General features: G+C 43.3%; 1 protein-coding gene across 1 annotated transcript in view; it reads left to right on the forward strand.

Annotated features, from left to right (window-relative positions):
* The window catches only part of Bach2 (BTB domain and CNC homolog 2), a 344,829-nt gene that overhangs the window by 76,330 nt on the left and 245,666 nt on the right, over positions 1-22,833 (forward strand). The window contains 1 exon segment of the mRNA XM_037202481.1: positions 6,443-6,549. The gene's annotated coding sequence lies outside the window, so the exon portion shown is untranslated.

Consider the following 22,833-nt stretch of genomic DNA (forward strand, 5'->3'; position numbering starts at 1 on the left):
AATAGAAGAGTGACTAAGACAGGTTAGTTACAGAAGCATGGATGACTCAAATGTAGCTGCAGCACCAGAAAGCCCACCCCAGCATAGGTGATGATTAAGAAAACTTGTATCCCTGGAGCTCCCTGCATGATGTGCAGGCAGCTCAGCTTGTCCAAAAGTCTCCTCTCCCCAGAAGTCATTGCTTATGTAACCTTTGCAGAAGACCCTTGTGAGTCTTATGAGTTTTAGGAACTTCCTATGACTTAGGAGTTTTGTTTTTTTCCTGAGCCTTGTAAACCTCATTTATCTCCCTAGTCTCCAAGGAGCCTCCTTTTGGATGGGAATGATGTAATTGGGAGGAAATTACTAGATAACACACCTGGTAAGCCAGGTGTGGTTGCTAAACCTTCATCCTAGATGAGTGAAACTCAGGCTTCTCCATCTAAAATAGTCAGATGGATTGAGAGTTTCTTAGTACATGTGACAGCCACCAATGATACACCTTTTAGTGGCATGTACCATTGACAAACATGAATTAGAGCTCCTAAAATTAAAGCAGGACTCCTGTGTATCAGTAGGGTGATGGGATCTCTTCTGTTCTTCCTCTTCTAAGGCATAAAAAAGAATGATGTTCCTGGCAGTATGAAAACAGAACTCTGCTGGCCAAAGTGATGCCATACTTCTTAGGTGAAGACTCTTCAATATTTTATTCTTATTTTTCATGTAGTCTTGAAATATATTCTGGCCAAATGAAGACTACCAATAGATATTAATATTAAAACATTAGAGGATGATAGAATAAAGGAAAACGGGCTCAGCTGATGTCAAATCAAAGGAAATTAGCTTAAGCATTGTGATTAAATTTAGTGTAACTACTTAGTGCCTGTTACATAAGGCAGTGTCAACAAATGTTGTGAATGTGAAGGCTACACAAACCAGACAAGTTATTTTCTTTTGAAACACTTATAATCCAATAGGATGATTGAAAGTGATTGCCTGTTTGGCAGTTTTCTGCAGAGTAAAGTTGTGCTGAGTAGGGGCCAGAGAACGGAAGAGAAAAGGCTCTATCTTATTTGAGTGCTGCGTGTTGGGTACTTTTTTTCATGTTATGCCATTTGGCCCTTAGCACAGTTATGAGTGACAGAATTTACTCCACTGTTGGGGTGGGGTGGGGGTGGGGATGACAAAGATTTAATCACATACTCCACTCACATGCCGAAAGACAGTTGAAGGTCAGATCAACTGTATTGCCCACAACTCTAATTTCCTTTTTTGCTATGATAAAACACTCTGACCAAACCCAACATAAAGGGAGGAAAGGGATTATTCAACTTAAAATTCCATGTCACAGTCCATCACTGAAGGAAGCTGTTTATTCCACACGATATTGCCTCCCACCAAGGAACTCCCTTTACAGCCAAAGAAATGCAGCAGGAATCATGAAGGGTGTTGCTTGTTAGTTGGCTCGCAGGCCAATTTATACTCAAGTAGATTTCCTATACAGTCCAGGGTCTCCGGCCTAAGGATGCTGTCACAAACAGTGGAGTAGGCCTTCCTATATCAGTTAACAGTCAAAACAACCCCCCACAGACATGCCCACCATCTTATCTAGGCAATTCCGCAATCAAGCTCTCTTCTCAGATGACTCCAGTCTATGTCAAGTTGATGGTCACAGCTAACTAGGACACTCACCAGGCCCTGCTTGGGCTGCTCTCCTCAGAGGTTTCTATGCCCCCACAAAGCCGCAGTAGCACAGCTCTGGAAAGGCCAACAGACAGGCTCAGCACTTCCACCCTTGGAAATGTAAAGGAATGGAAAATCCTCTGGCTGACTTCCAAGGTCATGGGTAGTAGAAGATGTGCACTGACCCTCTGTAGCGCACTCCTAGATTTCAAAGTGTAACACAAGTCTCTAACACTGAACAGGGAAGTTGCTTTGCGTGATACCATTTCCTTCCTTTCATGAATCTCATGAACTTGGAACACCTGTGCTATGCTCCTTCTTTGCTGGGACGGGCACCAGGTGGCAGACTCGGTGGTGTCTTCATGGTCTGACCATTCGCTCTTCTCATTCCTCCTGGATCCTTGTTTTGGACAGTCAATACGGCAGGAGATGCAGCTGGGACAGGTGGCATCTTCAGTGCCACTGAGAGACAGATTGGCTTTTGCTAGTGGCTGCCTGACTCTAAGCATTGGTTCCCTGGCAGTTTTACCACCACAGGAAGTCAGTCACAAGTGTATGGACCAGGAAAGGTTGTGTGGAAGTATTGGCACTCTTGCTCCTCAGTGGCTTTTGTTCTTTTCTGTCTGACATCCAGAGCAGCTTCTTTGTTACCAGCAGGCATTCCTTCTTTATAACATAAAGTCACTTGTTTCCTCTTCCTTGTCACAATTTCCTACTGAACTATAGTTCATATTCTAGCTAAAATGCCGATATTCATTTCCAGTCACATACCCGGCCCCGGGAAGAAGCCGTGGTAACAGCTGTAGAAAGGTGCTCTTGTCTCTGGCTTTGGATGGGTGCAGGCATCAAGGCGGGTGGCAGACCTTGCCAGGCTTTTGGTCAGCGCTGTGGTGGGGTGTGCTTGCTGCCTCAGGATGCGCTTGGTGAGAACACTGTGGCTCGGAAGAAACAGCTACACACCCAGAAGACCTGCAAACAGTCCTCAGGCACCCCCCCCCCCTTGTTTCGCTGCCTCTTCAGGAACAATGGAATAAGCAGCCTCAGAAGAGGTGTCATGGGGAAGGATCTTCCCCTCCCCTTTGGGTACTTAATTCTAGCGCCATGTTCCTTCGAGTGGAAGGGAGCTATTAGAATTTCTGAAATAAATTGGATTTATGTTCATTTAGTTTTGCACATATATTCCAGTTCAAGGCTGTCAGGACTTGAGGAAACATGTGAAGTACTCCAATCCTAAAAACAGGCAGCTAGAGGTTTCTCTCACCTGCTCTTCTGATTGCCCAGCCTCCTAAGTCCTGGATTTTGAGGCATTTCCCCAAGAGTGTCCTGTCTTTTCTCTCTGAAGTCTTCTCATCTTTCTATTTTTCAGTCACTCTTACCGAAGCTCTTAGTCTATCTGTTAAGTCTAGTTCTTTGTTTATACTGCTGAGTGTAGTGTAGGGAAAAGCATGGCCAAGAGAATCCACGAAGGTCCCAGGGCACATGGCATCTGAAAGCCAGCAAGGGACATCTTTAACACTGTGAATAGTGAGCTGCTTGCTTGCATTGGCCTATATCACTTTGGAGAGCCTGAGCTACCCAGCTTTGAGACAGATTACAAAAGGCTTCTAGAATAAACACTTGGGGAGGGAGAGGAGCGTTAAAGAGGGAGAAAAGCCCGAGTCAGCATATTCCATTCTCAACTGTCAGTATCAACAGCATTTTTCAAGGGCCAGGACATGGCACACAAAGAAACAGCTCTTGACACTCTTAAGCTTCCCTTAGAGGAAGGAGGATGGAATCAAGCTGGCTTATTCTGTTCTTATCATACCTCAAAGCGTCTTAGCAGTGATCCAGGTGAAACAGGTCTCACTGTAGGTGGAGGTTGGTGGTAAATAGTGGTGAAACAGGTAGACCCAGTCTTCACCTTTCTCCAACTCCCACTTGCTGAGGCCCAAGACGCCCAAACCATGAGTGTATATAACCCTAGAAATGCCACCCGATGTGGGATTCTCACCAAGAACCCGAATCTACCAGTCCCCACCATAGAGAGAACTTGGCTGGTGAGGGGCACTTGGCTATATTGCCAGTGCTGTTTTATTTGCTTACCTGATCCTTACTTTTCATTTATTTGGAAACTTTCAACCTCACCCATTACCTGTCTACCTTCTTCCTTCCTTTCCTCCCTCCTTGAAACTGGGACTTAAACCTGGTGCCTTGAGCATCCTGAGCAGGTTCTGCTGCTGAGCTACAGCCCAGCTCCCCTGCCTTCTTCTTAGACTTGCCATGTCCCCATCCTTCATGCTTAGTCCCACTTCTTCTACTCACCTTGAAGGTTTACGTTTCATTGGCCTTTTAGTTGTGTAGGGTTGAACACAGACTTTATTAACCAGTGGGTCAGTTTTGTCAGGATCAGCTGACTAGGAAACACAGTGGCATATGGGATTGGTTTTTTAAAGGCACCCTTTAAATCTATACTTAATTTTGCTCAATACAAGAGGATCTCAACTTGAAAGAAAAAGAAAATATTTAGAAATTGAGTGAAGACACCCTTGATTCTGCTATGATATCTTAGGCAGGTTCTGTCTTAGTGATTTGTACTTAAGAGAGCAGGTTGTGTTTTTAAGCTGTAGGCCTTTCTGTACTGCTTCATAGGCAAATTGACTGTGGGACAGCCAGGTTCTCCATGTTTCAGCAGAGATGGAATATTTGATAGAACAAGGCCAATTTTTCTGGTTGCTGTCCACAAATGAGCTGACCCAGTTTCTAAAAGTGTCTTCTATTCGCCAAGGTATTTTCTATTAGCAGTGGTCTTTTATATATATAATATATAATATATCATATATACATACGTGTGTGCATGTATTTTATTGGCAGAGAGCATGTGGGGTTTACTTTGGTCTCTGTACATGTTTTAATTCCATAGTATCTCAAAAGGAAGTCACCTCTAGCCCAGAGTCTCCAGCTTATTATAGCATGACCCAAAGGACTTTTCACATCCTTGTGTCTGGCTAGGAAAACTCTCTTACATTGGCGTCAGGACTGACAGCATTAATCAGAAAGCACACTGTATACTTGTAACTACTAAACAGCTGTGTGTTCTTCCCAGTAAGTGTTGAAGAAGATCTACAACCCTGGGAGGGAGACATGTCAAAAGCTGGTCATGGCAGTGCTTGGCAGACCATACCTTTAATCCCAGCAGTGGGCAGAAGAGATAGGAGGACCTGGGGGCATCGCTGGTCAGCCATTCTAGCCCATAGGTGAGCAACAGGTTCAGTAAAATACCCTGTCTCAGAAAAGAAGGTATAGAACACTTGAAGAAGACACCAAAGCCGTGTGCATGCCATGTGCATGCATGGGCAGGAGCACCCATATGTACATGCATGCTCTTAACTCCTTCCACTCAACACACACACACACACACACACACACACACACACACACACACACACACACACATTTTTTAAAAAAAGATTTAAACCCTGTCACTAAAATATTTTTCCTTAAAAAAGAAAAGAAAAAAACTCTAAGGCTAATAGTTATCAAGATTGCTTTCAATCCCATGTCAGTAGTGTGTTCATGAGTGAGAGTAAAGAACTCTCTATGTCACTTATGTTTCCATCAAAGAAGTTTTAGTCTGGCTTGGCTGTAGAATGGCGTACATGCAGATGACCTAAGAACACCTGAGGAGGAATAGGGAGGGACAGGACAGTTAGTTTACTGAGAACTGTGTGTTCAGATTCCAAGGGATTGAGGACTGTGGGGAATAAAAGCTGGGTTATTTAGGTAGCTGGCCGAGCATCTTTGTCTGTCAGTTAAGACATTGTGCCATTTCCTGTGTGCCAGTGTGAACAATAAAGTGACATTTTGTGACATTAGACATGTCTGTAAGGAATGGAGACAAGCTTTCCAGTTATGTGATAGGCTAGATTTGAAATGGATCAATACATGTACTAAGTAAGAAACAACATGTATAGAGTTTCTACTTTAAAGGTCAGAAATCCCTTAGCCGCTGTTTCTGGTAATTCAATTATTTTTCATCATTTTTCATTCATCTTTTAGTCAATTGGATACTGAATTTTTATGCCGTTGAAGCCACTGTTGCCCAGACATTGCGTACCTATGGAGATGTCTGTGTGGACTCACCCTGCAAAGATGGGGTGCTGGGATCCTCCCTTGAGTACTGTTGCTAAGGTGTGTTTCTGCTGAAGCTGGCATGCCATTTTCTTTCAAATCTCTGTCTGCCACTCAACAGTTTCTTCCCTTTATTAAAGATATCCAAGTACCAGCTAGAAATTCCTAAGTCGTTGACTTTGCTTACCAGTGCCTCAGCTCCTAGCCCTTAGTTAGTGCTCAATAATTGGTTATTTCAAAGAATACCCTTGTCCCTATGGCTCTGTAGCCATGGTATGTAGTCCTCTGAGCCACGGGCATGCCCTGAGACTCTAAACATGACTGCCTAGACCTGCACTATCCAATATGGTGGCTACTAAATACCTTTGTTATTTTAATTTAAATTGTATACAATTTTAAAAACAGCCCTCAGTTTCCCGAGTTATTTCTTGGTTTAGGCTTTCATCTCCTTGAGAACACTAAGAAGCTAGAATGTGAGCGGCACTACTGTGTGCTGTCCTCGGTGCTTTCCCTGCTGCCCTGAGAACCCAGGGCTCAATAGGTCCATGTGGCTGTCCTGCTGAATAGCATGAGTGGCTAGAGTCATGGCAGAAAATTCTGCTGGACATGGAAGGAACTTCACTGAGTTTTCCTGGGTCCAATGAGTTTCTTGCTTGTGTTTATAATGCAGCTGTCTGCTTCAGGAAGTGAGGGTTTTGGAACAAGAAGGACCTTCAGGAGCTGCTTCACACTGTGACATGTCTGATCCCTTGTACCCATCACTGCAGCATGAACAAGGTAAGGGATGTTTTGAATATGCTTTTTGAATTTTCCTGTATCACGATTTTCTTGGGCACACATATGTCTGTCAATGGCCCAAGGAGGTTGCTTTTCTTGCCATTACAGTTTTAGAGGTTGGGTGGTCATGTAATCTCCATAAGCCATCTTTCAGGCAGGGTTCAGGAGCTGATGGACACTTCATGATTCTGTGGTCCTCTAGAGTATCTCTTGCATTTTCCAGAGGTGTTGGATAGCTGAAATGTTGACTATTTGTGTGACTGTGTTGACCTGACTATTGAAGAATTAGTCTATAGAGCTAGATTTCCTGAGATGACTATCAGCTCTCCTAGACCTCAGGCAAGTGACCTAACTTCTTGATGCCTCTCTTTTCTCACATGTAATATGCTAATAATAGTGGGTGAAATGTACTAATTCATGTACCACTTGCCTTGCATAGTGCCTGTCTGTATTACAGGCCTCTTAGAAACATTTGCCACAGTTTTGATGTTGGGACACTGTTAACCCATAGACATAGCTGCAAGCGAGTCTAGCAAGTATGTGCAACATTTCCATTTATTCTCTGATTGATTTGCATAATAGCAATTGATTACCAGATGGGCACATTAGGGATAAGTGATGAGTAAGGTTTGGATTGAACTGCTAGCAGGTGGCAGACCATTTTAGGTTTGAGTATTCTAATAAGTTATGTACCAGAATCTCTGTAGGCACAGAAGAAACAGTCAGATCTGTGATAGTCTTAGCTTTCTATTGTTGTGATAAAACACTGACCAAAAGCAGACTTGGGAAGGAGAACATTTATTTGGCTTATAGCTTACAGCCCATCAGCAGGGGAAATCAAGGCAGAAAGAGAACCAGAGACCATAGGGCAATGCTGTTTACTGGCTTCCTTCCATGGCTTGCTCAGCTTGCTCCTTTATCACACCCAGAACTACCTGAACAAGTACTGCCCACCATGGGCTGGACCCTCCCACATCAACCATTAATCAAGAAAATGCTCTATAGACTGTCCTAGAGGCAATCTGATGCAGGCATTTTCTCAACTGAGGTTCTTCATCCCAGGCCACTCTAGTTTATGTCAAGTAAGTTGACAAAACAAAACAAAACCAGGGTGGTGATCCGGGAGAGACAGTACAGAGGAGGTGAAATTCAGGGTTGGAACCTAGATGGGAAATGGTAATTTTCTGAGCAGCCAGGGTAGAACTAGGCACTACAGCTAAAGGGCAAAGCCTGTGTTTGGGCACAAAGGCATGTGAGAAGGTCTGGTATGCTCAGAAACAGCAACTGTGTGGCATGGCTGGAGCAGAGTCCTCTCTCCATGACATGTGGCACCGTGACAAGAGAACTCTGTAGTGAGTGACTGTCCTCTGCATTTGAGGATTTTCTCATGGTATCCCCTTCTTCCCATTCTAGTCATGACAACAAAAACTGTCCCCTGGTGTTTATTCCCCCGTGTCCCTTGGCAAAGATCCCCTCTGGTGAGAACTACACAAGTGGAGGCCAGAGGCCATGCATGAGCCCAGTGATGGAGGGAAGGCCAGCTTTTGAGCCACAAATGGATGTGAAACAGGGGAGAGAGGTTTCTAGAAAAACAGACATCTCATGACATAATGTATGGGTTGTGGTAGACTTAGGGGTGCTTTGGTCTAGACTGCAGAAAAGGCATTTAACCTGCTGAGTCCCTGGTCTAAAGCCACCCCTAGGGGATTTTTCTTATTCCATTCTTGCCTTCCTAAGGGTGGGCAAGAGATAAGGCCCCTTCAGTGTTTGCACCTTAATAGGAGGTTGTGGCTGCTACCGTATCTGAAGGGGCCCGAAAACCAGAACAAAACAACAACAACGGAACCAATTATGTGGGAGGATTTTACATTTGGCTGAGCTGACCCCCCTCCCCACCCCTACCCTACGCACTAAAATAAAGGAAGCCTCCTGTTGGATGTCCCACTGTCCCCCACAGGTCCCTATCCAAGCTTAAGTACTTAGCTTTTAGCAGACTCAGAAGTCAGCCTTGGGAGTTTTGAAAGACAGACCACAGTTCTGCCCCATAGTCATGGCTGGAGACAGAAGTCCATCACCACAAACCCTGGCTTCTGTTATTTTGAGGTTGGTATACTGGAAAGTCAAGACAGTGCTTGGGAAACTTCTGATCCATACGCACAGTTCGTGCCGTCAGCCAGCTCCAAGTTGCCTCCAGGACATCTCAGCAGCTGATGTCATGGTCCTGCTCTTAGAGTGCACTTAGGAAGCAGACTCTTGGGAACCATTAGGTGTGTCTGTGCTTGGGAAGTTGTGTTCTGCCTGCATGGCCCAGTGAATGCCTTATTTTATATCATTTTAATTGGAAGGAGTGATTAAGCTGGATGTGCCACTCCCCTTGGTCAGCATTTTCTCTCTCTTTTTTTATGGCTTTCTTGGCATCAGACAAAGGATAGGTCTTTCTCTGGGTGAGGAAATAGCTCTTCTCAATACAATAAAACCAGAGAGTCATCTCATCAGTGAGGTATGTAACAGAATGCTGGAAGTGTGGTTATGGGTGTGGCTGGTGTTCTAAGTGGATTTGTTCCTAGAAAGCTGGGAGACAACTGTACCTCTTCATTGGATAGACCTCTAATTCTGTCCTTCCTTCCCAAATATCAGCTAGTATGATTTCAGTTAGGGAAAGGACAGGACAGAAGGTAGCCATAGGGTTCTAGAGTTCTTACTCCTTTGAGGCACCAGGGTGACACTGGTGACAGATTTTCTTTGTGCTCTATCAGGGCTGAACCCTCTAGAAAGCAGGAATGGCCCCCATGGCACAAGGAATTGCTAGCTTATTTTAGTAATTTGATCGCGGGGCTCACCTAGTAACTAGTGAACTGCATCCACCAGGTAGGGCTTTTATTTCTCCATTTTTTCTCTTCTTACCTGTGGCTGGGGGTGAGGGTATACTGAGGCCCTGCTGATGCTTCTGCTTTACTGTGGGCAGACAGGGGGACAAGGTATTCCTAGGCTCACTGTGAACAGACTGACGTTTCCTGAGGCTAATATGCATGGATTATGTCCATTGGATGTGCACCCTAGAAAGTTTACCTCATGCTGACTCACCTTCCTACCACCATAAAACAGGCTTAGTGGCTGTACAATCTGAGCCTTACGCACTGAACAAGTTGTGAGATGCATGTTTTCTGGGACACCCGTTCCACACCCCACCCCTACCCATTAGACAGGAAGACCATCTTTCCAACTTTCTTAGGCATTTTTCTAAAGCTGACTTTTCGATCTTTATGATGATTGACAAATTTCACAATTGGGAGTTATCATTTTATTTTATAAAAAGCCTTTACCCTTTCTAGTTCCTGGAATCATTTTTCCTGATGTTTATAAATATCTACCTCATCTCACATTATACACTTATATTCCTCACAAGGATGAATGTTGGGGGTTTATCTATATTCTGTATGTGCTGCTGTGTCTGTAAAGAAAGAAATGTAGTTTGGAACAAAACAAAACGAACGAACAAAAAACAGCAGACAAAATGGGAAAATCAGGATCCCCAGAGGAAAGCAGTGCAGGGTGATGTCCCTCACTGCATAGAGCCCGGCCTCGGAGGTCACAAACCGCACCCACAGTGATGGGGTCTCCTCCTGAAAGCTCCTCCTGTGGCAGTCTCGGGGTGATGGCCCATCACTCTCTCACACAGTTATCACTTTCATGAAGGTATGTCACATGACTTCTTCTTTGGGTTGGTGAGTACATTCCATCTGATTGGAAAACAAAAATGCCTTTTCTGGTGTCACACACAATGACCCTCCCCCTTTCTGCACCTCACCGGTGACACCGTCTTCTTCCACACCCTTGTCATGTTCCGGTGAGGCCAGCTCAGCTCTGATGGCTTTGTAAGAGTGCAGAGTGCCCTAGCATGCAGAGGGTTAGGAATGCCTCTGATCTCGATTGTGCACAGATGCTTGCTGGAGTGACTAACTCCCCATCCCCAAGTTCTTCTCTGAATGTTCCTAGCCCCTCACACTGCTGTATCAGTGGCGGAAGCAGCTTCACATCGACACTCAGGCCAATATCTCTGCAGTCAACTAAAAAGGAAACCGGAAATTTACTTCATTTCTCTCTTCTTCAGCAGTCTTTCTTACTTTTCACAGACCATGACACGGTGAAATCCAGAATTCATTCCCCCGGTTTATCCACCCAGCCCTTGGTGTAGGCATGGCTCTAATTTATCAACTACATCTTATAATTTATAAATTATCAGTTATATTTTATTTATCAAAAACATTTTACTGAGCACCAGCAGAGATTCTCACACACATCCTGAGTTCTCTGTGTTACGCTTACAGTAAACCAATCAGAAAAAAGAACAGGCTGTCTGAACTTCCACTCTGCCAACGGTGGAGAGAGCCATCCCATCCTGGGCTGCAAACATGAACCTGATGTGAAATGGTTCTCCAGCTTAAACGTCCTCTGCTGGAGAGCAAGCTAACGAGCTGCTGGGTCCAGACAAGGAATGGGGCAGTAGAAAAGCCAGCAGCTCCCCTCTTTCCTCTCCAGCGCAGCCTCAGTGCAGTGCCCTCACCCAATGCCCAACCTGTATTTAATCCGCACCACTTCCATTTTCCGGGAGGAGTAGCTAATCCTCTTTGGGTCAGAAATTGAAGAACTATAGCTTTAAAAAAAATCTAGTAACGTGAAGGAAAAGCTAAGTAAGCATTAAGTGAGCTTGAAATAAGGCATTCTTAATTCCTGGTGCAGACATTAAAAAAAAATTATCTGTGTATTACCTCATTTTTTCTTTACATCAAAAGATATTATCAACTAGTTTAAAAGACAAGCTGAGGTTTTGTGTGTGTGCATATGTGTGACTGTGTGAGCATGCATGTATGTGTGAATGTGTGACTGTGTGTATGTGTGACTGTGTGTGACTGTGTGTGAGTATGTGTACATATACATAACGCATGTGATGGATAGCTAATTTGTTAATAGTGATTACAAATCAGAAAAACAAATGATAAGATGAAACAATTACTTTAATATAAAGTGAGGAGAAATATAAAACCCATAAAGGAAAACTAAAAATAAATAACATGAAAAGTTTTAAACTTAAGAGTAATCAAAGAAAGGCAAATAAATTACAGCTGATCAAAATTTGAAATTTTACTCAGTGGAGGTAGAAATTGAGGATACACACTGAAAGAACTTATTTTTCAAGGGCAATTATTGAATGCTAAAACCTAATTCACATAACTTTGACTGATAGATTTCATTTATACAATATTAACTCAAAGAAAACTGCCATGAATGTATGTAAAATTTTTGCCAAGACATTAAACAAAATATTATCGTTTTCTCAGATAGTAAGTGTGGTAGAGCCATATAATAAAAGCCAGGGATACATGGAGGAGTATTCAGTGACCTAAGCAGACAACTTGAGAGGAAGGCGAGTTAACTTAGCATTTTGTAGGCTTTGCTTATTATGTCCCTGTTTAGAAAGATTTGTGCCTGCCCACAAGAAAGGCTGCAGGTGCATGTCAGCATATTATATCAGTATCTTTTTACATGTATGTTTTCAATTCTTCTTCAGCAATGTGGGGTTCCTCATGTTAAAGTAATTTTTAAGACACTAAATTATGTTTAAGTATGAATTCCACCTTTTGAAAAATATACATGATAGAAGACACTACCCAGAATGCTGGTAGTGCTAAATACATGACATATATCCATTTCTTTCTCATTTTTTTCCCCCAGATTTTCTATTTTCCAACTTTCCTGCAAGTATTCGTACATTTCATTAATGGCCAGAAAAGGCAAATACTTAAAAATACATACTATTTTAGTTGCCTTGTACTTGAGATTCATGGGTTAAAGATGTTTAGAGGATACATAACAAAGGAGAAATAGGTTGGCTTCAGCTTTGATTTGAAGAAATCAGCTTTGATTTGGGCATTGCACATTACTGCTGTTCCAGTGCCAGTTTGGGATCCATTGTCAGCAAGGGGTAGATGCTCTAGGTAAGGATGAGGCCTATGGTTCAGTGGCTCACTTTTTGAAAGTAGATGTCACATAATTTCTCCATTTACCTCTTCAAAGATACTGTTGATTTAGGTTTCAAACTGAGATTTGGGAACTCTAGGGGAGACTCTGAGACCCTTCAACCCCTTCAAGTGATTCACCCCCAAGATCAGTTTGGATGACACCAAGATAGCATTTATTCTTTCTCTCTCAAACACATGGGACAGTGTTTCAGGGGACTGTGTAGTGACATAATCCAGGCAGTTCTTGGAATATGTGCTTATGTTTTCATGTTCCTCATATGGCTTAGTTATAATCTCCAATATGATAGGTATAGGAATAACCCACACAAACAGACGTTTTCAGGGCCTCCATTAATGCATAAACCTATAAAGGAATCTTGAGGCAAGAGTTGAAGAACCAATTAACTGAATTAAATGTGTCGTATGTGTAGGGAGACCTCCTCCATCAAGAAGATGGATCCTGGGGCTGGAGTACCGAGGACATCACTTCTGTTTGTATCTTCTGTATCCTTAAGAAGTGCTTGCCCTTAGTCCTTCTGACAGCTTCATTTTCATAGTTTGGGAGGCTAAAAAGGAACCTGCTTACAAACTAATGTGTGATGGGTAAACCCAGTACTATTGAATGCAGGTTGTGCGGACTAGTGAGTGGCACTAGATCACCTGACTGTCTGCACTTTCATCACACTGGGAAATTTAGTGACACTGGGGTTGGGACAGGGATATAATTCCTTTCTGAGAGAAACTGGGCCAGGTGTGGAGTTGCATGTCTATAATCCCAGCACCGAGGTGGAGGCCAAAGATGGCAAGTTTGAAGCTAGCCTTGGCTACATATTGAGTTCTAGGCCAGCGAGAGGTACATGGGGAGAATCTGTCTCCAAATACTGAACAAAAAAGTAAGGATTGGCCATCTCATCCAGTAGACAGCTGTTTGTCCTGAAGGAAAGAGAACACAAATCTTATTTTATTTTTTATTTTTATATGTACTTTTTAATTAATTTTTTCATACAATATGTCTTCATCATGTTTTCCTCTCCTCAATTCCTCCCAGATACTCTTCATCATACTATACTTTCCCACCCAACTTTGTTTCTCTCTCCCCCCTCAAAAAAAAAATCCCCACAAGAACAAAAATCAAAACAAACAAGAAAAGATCAATAATACAAAAAAAAATCAAAATAAAACAAAAGCCCATGGGGGGGGGGCAGACGACGACATGGAGTTTGTTCTGTGTTGGCCAATTACTCTTGGGCGTGAGGCCTGCCCTGGAGTGTGGTTGATATACCCAGTGACACTCATTGGAGAAAGCTGGAAGTTTTCCCTTGCCACTAGACAACAAGCACAGATCACCTCTTCATTAAACCCTGTGTCCATTTCCTCCTCCCAGTGCTGGGATCCTGTCTGGTTTGAACCTGTGCAGGTCCTAATGAGTTCTGCACAGTCTCTATAAGTCCATATGTGTATCAGTCCTCTTGCATCTGGAAGATAGTCTTTCATTGGAGTCATCACCTCTGGCTCTTATAATCTTTCCACCTCCTTGTCCACAAGATCCCTGAGCTTTGAAGGAAGCGGGTTGATGAAGACAGCATTTAGGACTTCTCCAAAGTCTCTGTCTCCTTGCCTGTTTTACAGTTCTGGGGCTCTGTGATAATTCCCATCACTACAAGAAGTTGTTTATATGATGAGGGTTGAGCAAAGCACTGATCTACTGGTGTCATTAGGAATCATTTTTTGCCATGTTACAATAATAGTATTAGATATTACCTGTGCCCATGACCTATCTAGTCTCAGGTTTGGGGTTTTTTGTTTGTTTGTTGTTTGTTTGTTTGTTTTGACACTTTAGCAGTGTTGGGTATGGGTTCCTTCTCATGGAGCGGGCCTTAAATCCAACTTAGAAAGTGGTTGGTTACTCCCATAACATTTGTGTCTGTGTTGCATCAGCATTTCTTGCAGACGGGTCCCTGTTGCAGGCCGCAGGGTTTGTAGCTGGCAGATTTTAATGATGTTTTTTCTCTTCTGGTAGTGTGCAGGGTACCTTCCAGTACTACGAACACTAGTCTGTAGCGGTAAAGCCGCCTTTTCCATCTCTGATGTCATAAGTATTGTCCTCAGCTGTAGGGTTGTAGAAAGTAACCATTAGCCTTGGCAACAGCCTGTGATGTTTGTGGAGGTGGGGGCAGGCGGTTCTGTTAGACTCCTTTGGCCCATGCCTGACTCCTCAGGATGTAACTCATTCCTGGCACTGGAAGTTTTACTATATGACCTAAGATGTCTGGTTGGGGCCTTGTGAGGAGACGCGTTGTAAACAATTAACTGTGTTTAGGCAGTACTTGGCTTTAAGGTGCATGCAAATGACTGTAGAATAGGTACATTTTAGAGAATTGTTTCCTAAGTTTTGTTGAATTGTTTCTCCAAGTTTGGGCCTCTCCTCTTTTGTGTCCAGCTGGAAGTGTAGAGCACTGTGTCTCCTTGGAGACGCGGTTCTTCGCTGAATCTCAGAGCAGCTGCAGTAGAACGGTTGTTGCTGCTGTGTCTAGAGGCAGTCTGCAGGGCTTGGGGTAGGTAGATACTGAAAGTCTGAACTAGCTGAACCTTATGTGAGTGGTTGTGACGGTGTGGTCCCAAGAGACCTGAGGCAGCAGGGACTACCTGCAGTGTCCCATGAACCCAGGAGAGCCCTTGTGAGGGAGTCAGGTGCCTGACTTAATAGTGCCCAAAACCTGCCAGAGAAGGTAAAGGGAAGTCCTGGTCATTAGGAGGTACAATATGGTTTCAGAGTAGAAAAGCAGCCAGAGAAAGTAAGGGCAGTCGATTGTCACGGTCGTAATGAAACCACAGTCTGAAAGGGCTTTGTGGTGAACTGGGATAGGTCTTTGCTACATGTCTTCAGGTCTCACTTGAAGATAAGAGGGGCTCCGTCACTGCTTCACAACTGAGTGGTGCTTTCACACACATATGGTACAGATTCCTTTGGGAACCTTGTTCGTCCATATTCCCTGAGGATTTAAAGAGGAGTGCCTAGACTTTTCTTCATTAGAAACGGGCTTTGCTACCCCAGTACTGAAGAGTTTTGTGCCCGGCTCTTGTGGCACTTGGATGTTGACTGGGTGGCTTCTTCTCTGCACCCCTGTATTGAGCTGAGTCTGGGTACCCCCAGCTGTGTGCAGAGCTCCTTTGGAAGCTTGCTGTGGGCTACCGTCTCTTGTCAGGCTGATGGCTACTGAATTCTGTAACAGGCTAGTCATCTTGGCCTTTGTGAATCAAACAGAGGGCTGCTTCTGTCTCCCTTCCCCGTCCTCAGTCTTGCCCTTTTCTTCTCATTACTAAGCAGTAATGGATATAATTAGGTTATGTCCTATTTAGTTAATTGGTGATTGGGAACATGATTGTTTAGTTGCTTAGTAAGTATGTAGTTGTCCGTCTTTAGAATATTGACTCATTTGTCTGATTTTGTGAACAGTATCATCATCTCTAACAGTGAGACGGTTTATATGAGGGGAAACAGCTAACAGAGAGATTGCTCCCAAGGCAGGGTTTTCACACCAGGACCTGGAGTTTTAGACCAGTTCTTCCCTCTTCCTTTCTGGCACCGGGGCTTTACAGTGTGTGACCATCAGCCGTCACTCTTCTGTGTCTTTTGTCCCAAGGTTTTCCATTTCTGTTAGATGTTCTCACAGAACCCTGCTTTGGAGCACATATGGATCATTGACTTTGTTTTTAAAAAACCTCATGCTGTGTGATAAGATTAATACGTGGACTGTACAGGATAGAGATGCCCACTTAGAATACATAAAACTGCATGTTGCAAAACCCCTTTAGTGTTTAAAAGTCATTTCTAGACAAACGTAAGTGACAGTGTCAACCCATAAATGGAAACATTTAGACTTGATTAATCATGGCTTCTGTACCCCTCTGGTTTGTCTATTTGGGTTTCTTTTCTTTCTTCTTTTCTTCTTTTTTTTTTTCTTAATGCAACAGTTAAATGCATAAGCATTATCTTGAGAGTCTAGGCTCAATTAGGCAGAAATCTAAGCAATTAATTAAAAGATCCAACCTGGCCAGGGAGGGAAGGTGTCAACACATGTCATAGTGGTCAGGAATACCGGTTAATTAGAGCAGGGGGACATTGTGGTAAATTATGGGAAAAAAGTGCTGGGCGAAACTGGCGATGTATGCTTCTATTATTTCTAAACCTAACCCATAAACAATTTGTTGTGACAGCTCTGGGCTGAGATTATGGCTAAAAATAGGCACGTTATTGAAGAAAAAGAATATTTAACAGTTGAAATTTTGTGAGAGACTGATGCCGTTTCATTGTGATAATTCCCCCAATGGCACATTAGTGATGCTGCTGACTACAGACTCTAATAGGCTTTAATAATGTGTATTTTAGAGGCCTGATACACAACGGGATAATGTATAAAACATTCATTATGGAAAATTGCTACCTTTTTATTTAATGAGAAAGCGGCCGAAACAAAACCACTGCTCTGCCATAGCACCAGGTTCCTGGGCATGAGAGTGATGAACTGCGGCTCCCACCTACATTTCCTGTGCTCTAAACAAGTTACAATCATCTTTACTTTCTTGTTCCATGGGTGAAACTGGCTGGGGCTGTAAAAACACTCTTGTTTTGGATCAACCCTTGTTCAAATCATGGCTCCACCTGTCTTCACTGCCTAAGCCGCTTGTGCAAGTTGTTCAGCATGGAGCTACATGGAATGTGGTCTGCCTCACAGGTTGTGGGGGTAAGTTAAGTGTTGGCATGGCAGAGGTCATTCATGCTGGGCACGCAGCAGTTACGATTATGACAACTTTCTACAACTGTTTCTTTTCATACCTCTTGTTTCTGTGCTTGTCCGTTGTGGGGAAACAGGAAGGGGTCCAGAGGAGAAAGTACAGTTAAAAGGCCTTGATAAGTAGCACCCGACGCAAGCCTTGCCGGGGATTTTAGTGTGACCCTAATGTACAGCAGCTTAAGAGTCCTGCTGCTGAAGGAGAGAGAAGAGCATGCATGGAGCAGACGCCTGGAGAACAGTGGAGCATTTGTCTCTTTTAATGAGGTAACATCAGGAGGATGACAAAGTGCAGAGCGTCAGTACGTGAAGTGGACTAGCATTACCTGCTCACAGTGCACGATTGTTACCGCACAGCCTAGCATCCGCTGGATTTCCGATTCTGTCTTATCTGATATCTGGGCCACTGGCCTTGATCTCTCAGAATAGATCTACACCTTGGGGCTCTCCACAGAATCAGGGAGAGGGACTAATTGGATAAATGAGGGAAAATCCAGGGTGTTTATAAGCTGCTGGACAATCAAGGGGCGTCTCAGAAAGGATGGAAGCCACTTTTCCCTTCGGCTCCTTGAAGTGGCTGCGCATCCTGACTCCTTTCCCCTCCATCCGCACTCCCGGCTCTCTGTCTGCTTCTGCTGTAATGTCAGAAACACTAATCATGTCAGACTGGGTGACACTGCCAGCCCTGACATTCACAACAAAGAGGGAAGAGAGAGAGAGATGATGGGGGAAGGGAGAGAAAGCAGCAGGTAAGGACTTTTTTTTTTTTTTTTATCACACATAAAGCGTACAGCTGCAGAATCACCAACATTCTAGACAGATCACATCCAAAGAAAATCAAGGAGGGTGCAAGGTGAATTCTGATGGAGATTTCAATTGGGCCACACGGATTTCGAGTTACTATTTTCCATCCTGCAGATTTCAGTCCATAGCTTTTCTTCTAATTACCATGGCGGAGATTTCTTTCCTTCACTTAAAAAAAGAAAGCATTTCCATTTCTCTCCCAGCCTTTACCCAGTTTTCCTCTGCAGTGGAGCAGAGTTAAATGAGGCTCATAGTAGGAAGTACATGCTCTCTCTGAGCTCTTCCTTTTTCTTACCAGATTCTGTAATTTAATCTGAACAACAGTCATTCAAGAAAGAAGTCACTGCTGAGGGGCGTCTCCCGGCCATGACTAAGGTGAATGAGGACCATCAGGTGTGAGCCTCGGTGGCCTTGCAGAGCTTGCTGATGTGTGTACAGATGCTGCTGAGCCTGCTGCTCCCTGGCTGCTGGGAGTGGGCTTCCCTCCCCTCCAGCACCTCTCTGTTTGGAATCAGGCTGGCAAGGGGGCTCCAGTCTTCACTTCACAGCAATCATGACCTGGAAACCTGCTGCTGCCTGTGTTTAAATCCAGATGCTGTGATCTAAATCGAGCTCGGGCAGAACCAGCCCTGGCTTTTTATAAACAGAGACTCCAGCTGCCAGCTCAGCTTTTGAGGGATTTTCAACCAGTAACTCCTAGCTAGCATGTCTCCCCTTTCCCCTTTTCTTTATGCAAGAGAGAAAAAAAATAACAGCAAGCTCATACATAGTACATGGCAGTTACCTTGTTAGAAAGACTCTGCATTTTTGTGTCACTTAAGGACCAGCGGTTTTATAAATGCAGTGACTTCTTTTCGAATTGCTTTAAAGTAATTTGATTGCAACCTCTTTCTTGTCCTTAGCACCCAATCAAAGCCTTTCATACAGGGGCCACTTAGAAGAAATGCTCCCTAATATGCAATAAAAAGGCTTATTTACAAGCCGGGTGGTGGCAGCGCATGCCTTTAATCCCAGCACTTGGGAGGCAGAGCCAGGTGGATCTTTGTGAGTTCGAGGCCAGCCTGGGCTACAGAGATCCAGGAAAGGCGCAAAGCTGCACAGAGAAACCCTGTCTCAAAAAAAACAAAAACAAAAACAAAAGGCTTATTTACAATTCTTGGGAGAAATTGTACTTCTATAAGCATAAAAGAATGAATTTGTATACTAGTGAGAATTTGGGAAATTACCACCAAATGTCTTTCCTGTAAAGTTAAATCTTCTTTGGAGTTTATTTTGCTCTGAGGTTTCACATTGATTGTTCTTTGTTTTTGCTCTTTTGGGGGGCCTGCCACCCAGCTCTCAAATAAATCATACATGGAAGCTTATTCTTACTTATAAATGCCTGGTCTTAGCTAGGCTTGTTGCTAGCCAGCTTAACCCATCTGTCTTTTGCCTCTGGGCTTTTCCCATTCTCTTCTGTAAATCTTACTCTGTGGCTTGCTATGTAACTGGGTGGCTGGTCCCTGGAGTCCTCCCCCTTCTCTGGATACTTCTTTTTCTCTCCTCCCAGATTGCTCCTGTTAATTCTTTCTGTCTGTCCTTCTTCTGCCTCTTCATTGGCCGTTCAGCTCTTTATTAGACCATCCGGTGTTTTAGACAGGCAAAGTAACACAGCTTCACAGAGTTAAACAAATGCAACATAAACAAAAGTAACACACCTTAAAATAATTTTCCCCCTGCCCTGCGGTGGTGGTGGTGGTGGTGGTGGTGGTGGTGGTGGTGGTGGTGGTGGTGGTGCTGCACACCTTTAATCCCAGCACTCGGGAGGCAGAGCCAAGCAGAGCCAGGCAGATCTCTGTGAGTTCACGGCCAGCCAGGGCTACCAAGTGAGTTCCAGGAAAAGGCGCAAAGCTACACAGAGAAACCCTGTCTCGAAAAACCAATAATAATAATAATAATAATAATAATTTTCCCCAACAATTGATGGCATCTGCATTGTTCTCTGATGTATTCCTGTTTGCTTTCATTTACATGCAGTTATAGGACTTTAAATCCTGTATAGGGTAATGCTAGCTGTGATAACAAATAGACTCTAAATGTGTTTGGCTTGACACAGTAAAAGTTTCCTTTCTGGCTCAGTACCATGGAGGTATCTGCTCAGCAGTATGCTTTTATTCTGAAGTGATGGAATTCTGTGCCAGGCCCTTTCCATCTTCTGTTTCCTGTCTGTATTGGTCTACTCAGGCTATGGTAGCTTGTTATCTCTCTGTTCTAGAGACTGGAAGTTCAAGGCCGAGATGTAGACAGTGCTATTTTCTTCTGTGGTAGTGAGCCATGGGTATAGTCCAGGCTTCTCTCTCTGCTGCCTTTACTTCGATCTGCAATTCATCTTTCCTGTATTTTGTGACTGGGTCCAAATATCTGCCCCACCCCCACTTCCTGTCTTTTTGAGACAGAATCTCACTGTGTAGTTCTAGCTGGTCTGGAACTTGGTATGTAGATCAGGATGGCCTTGAATTCACAAAGACCCACTGACCCCCAAGTGCTGGAGTGACAGGAGTGTGCTGCACACCAGGTCCCAAATTTCTCTTCTAGGAGAATACAAGTCATACTGGATTAAGGGCCTTCTCTAGTCCAGGATGAGTCAATCTTAACTAATTTATCTGATGACAGCCCCATTTTCAAAGAGGTGTGGTTTAGGATTTGATATATGAATTTGGAGGAGAAAGGGAGGATAATTCAACTCGTGACACCATCATGGATTGAGATATGCAGTTGTCTTCCTCTGGGTGATGGACAGAGAAGAGCAGGAAGAAAGAGCCTTTGCTTCTTAATCCTGAGAGATCAAAGCACAGCAACATCTTTTCTTCTCATGCCTTGGTCAGAGCTAATCATCCAGCTCTACCCTAAGGCAAGGCAGCCTGGGAAATGTAGTATAATCCCTGGCTGAATGGCAGTTATGCTAGATGGCTTGCAGATACCTCCCCATGCAATCGAGCTGCCCATCTTTCTAGGAAAATGTGCCTGTGCTTCATTTGCTCCTGAGCACACACTCTAAGAGCACTAAAACAGTGTGAAAGTCTCCAGGCTTGGGAATTCCACTGGGTGCAAGCCCAGTGATGATTCCAGGCATCAATATGCAAATGAATTTGTACATTTGTTTATGGTTTTGCTCCCTTAAGAGTCTTGTCTTAATCTCAAGGGAATTTTATCTACACTACTAATGGATATTTTCTCTCCTTATGAAACTAGTAAAATCCAAATTAATGAGGCTTTATTCTTTGCTAAAAATGTAAACTGATTTCTTATAGTAAAATAACCTTTTAATTTCATGTTCAATTATTACTGATATATGTCCAAGAGGGAAAGAAGGCTATTGTAACTACAGAGGGAAATTGTGCAATGTGTTGTGCTTGTCTTGAATGGCTAGACTTCAGTATTTAATTACAAGAGTCTTGTCTCTCCTGTCAGGTTAGTCAGTATTTCGAAAGTGGAACGTGGGTTTTATCCGTGACTAAGTAATTGCTTGGTGTGTTCGTTCCTTTTCAATTACAGTAAAAAGTTATGAATTCTCTACATAAAGAATCGCTAACCATTATTTAGATTTGCCAGTTGAATAGGGTTTATTCTAAATATAAAAAATAAAGACTCAGGAAAGTTTTCTACTGCAAATTTTTGGTTTCTCAAAGTAATTTACTTACGAAATATTTCCCATGAAGAAAGAGTGAGAACAATTTGAGAAAGTTAAGTAGGTAGAGTCTGAAAACTTAGCAGGCAGTGTGAAAACAGTAACCTAAACCATACTGCTGAAGATTTTAGTCATGAACTTTCATGTCAAGAAACCACTATCTTGCTGTTTTATTGTGTCTATTAAAAACACAACTTTAATCTAATGACTTCAAACACATCAATATACTGTAGATTTTCTTCTGGGCAAAAAAAATCTCAATTGTGGAGAACAGTCTAGGTTGAACTTGGCCTTTGTAGATGTTTGATAACCAACATTTTTTTTAAGACTTAAGAGTGGGTGGTATGACTCTTACTTTTCAGATAAGGGGGTCTCAGAAAGTCTGATAGAACAATCACAAGTCTACATAAAGCAGGTCAGACATTTGAATTCGTGTCTCATTAACTCCCAAACCCATAACACTTCTTTTCTGCCATGCCAACTCCAAAGAATGTCTGTCTAATGAATTTGAAATATACGAAATGAATTTGCTAGTGTAAGGTTCCAGGACATTTCAGCTCTTGAAAGACTAATCCACCTACATATGAGCCAATTGATGGATGAGTTGGGAAAGTTTTGTTTAGTCATGAAGGCGGGTCTCTAGGACTCTTGAGAAGACTCCTAAGTACACAGGCAGACACTGATTCAGAATACTTACTAAATATCCATGACAGAACTCAATTACAGCCCTTTAGAATTCTAGAAAGCAGGCTCTGGCTCAGTTTTTTTCTAAAAGTGCCCAGGTGAAGTGGGTTTTTACAAATTTGCTGAGACAAACAGTGGCCAAGGCAGTCTGAGCCATGGGTGGATCCTGGACTGAGGGCAAGATAAAGAAAACCTACTGGCTTTCCAGTGAGAAACTCAGCTCAAACCAGAGGAGAGAAGGTGCATTCCTTTCCAACATTAGCCTTTCACCTTTCTAGCAGCATGATGAGCCTAGCTTCTGATGGTTGGTTGCTGG

The sequence above is a fragment of the Peromyscus leucopus genome, chromosome 2 (genome assembly GCF_004664715.2).
Source record: "Peromyscus leucopus breed LL Stock chromosome 2, UCI_PerLeu_2.1, whole genome shotgun sequence".
Lineage (NCBI taxonomy): Eukaryota > Metazoa > Chordata > Mammalia > Rodentia > Cricetidae > Peromyscus > Peromyscus leucopus.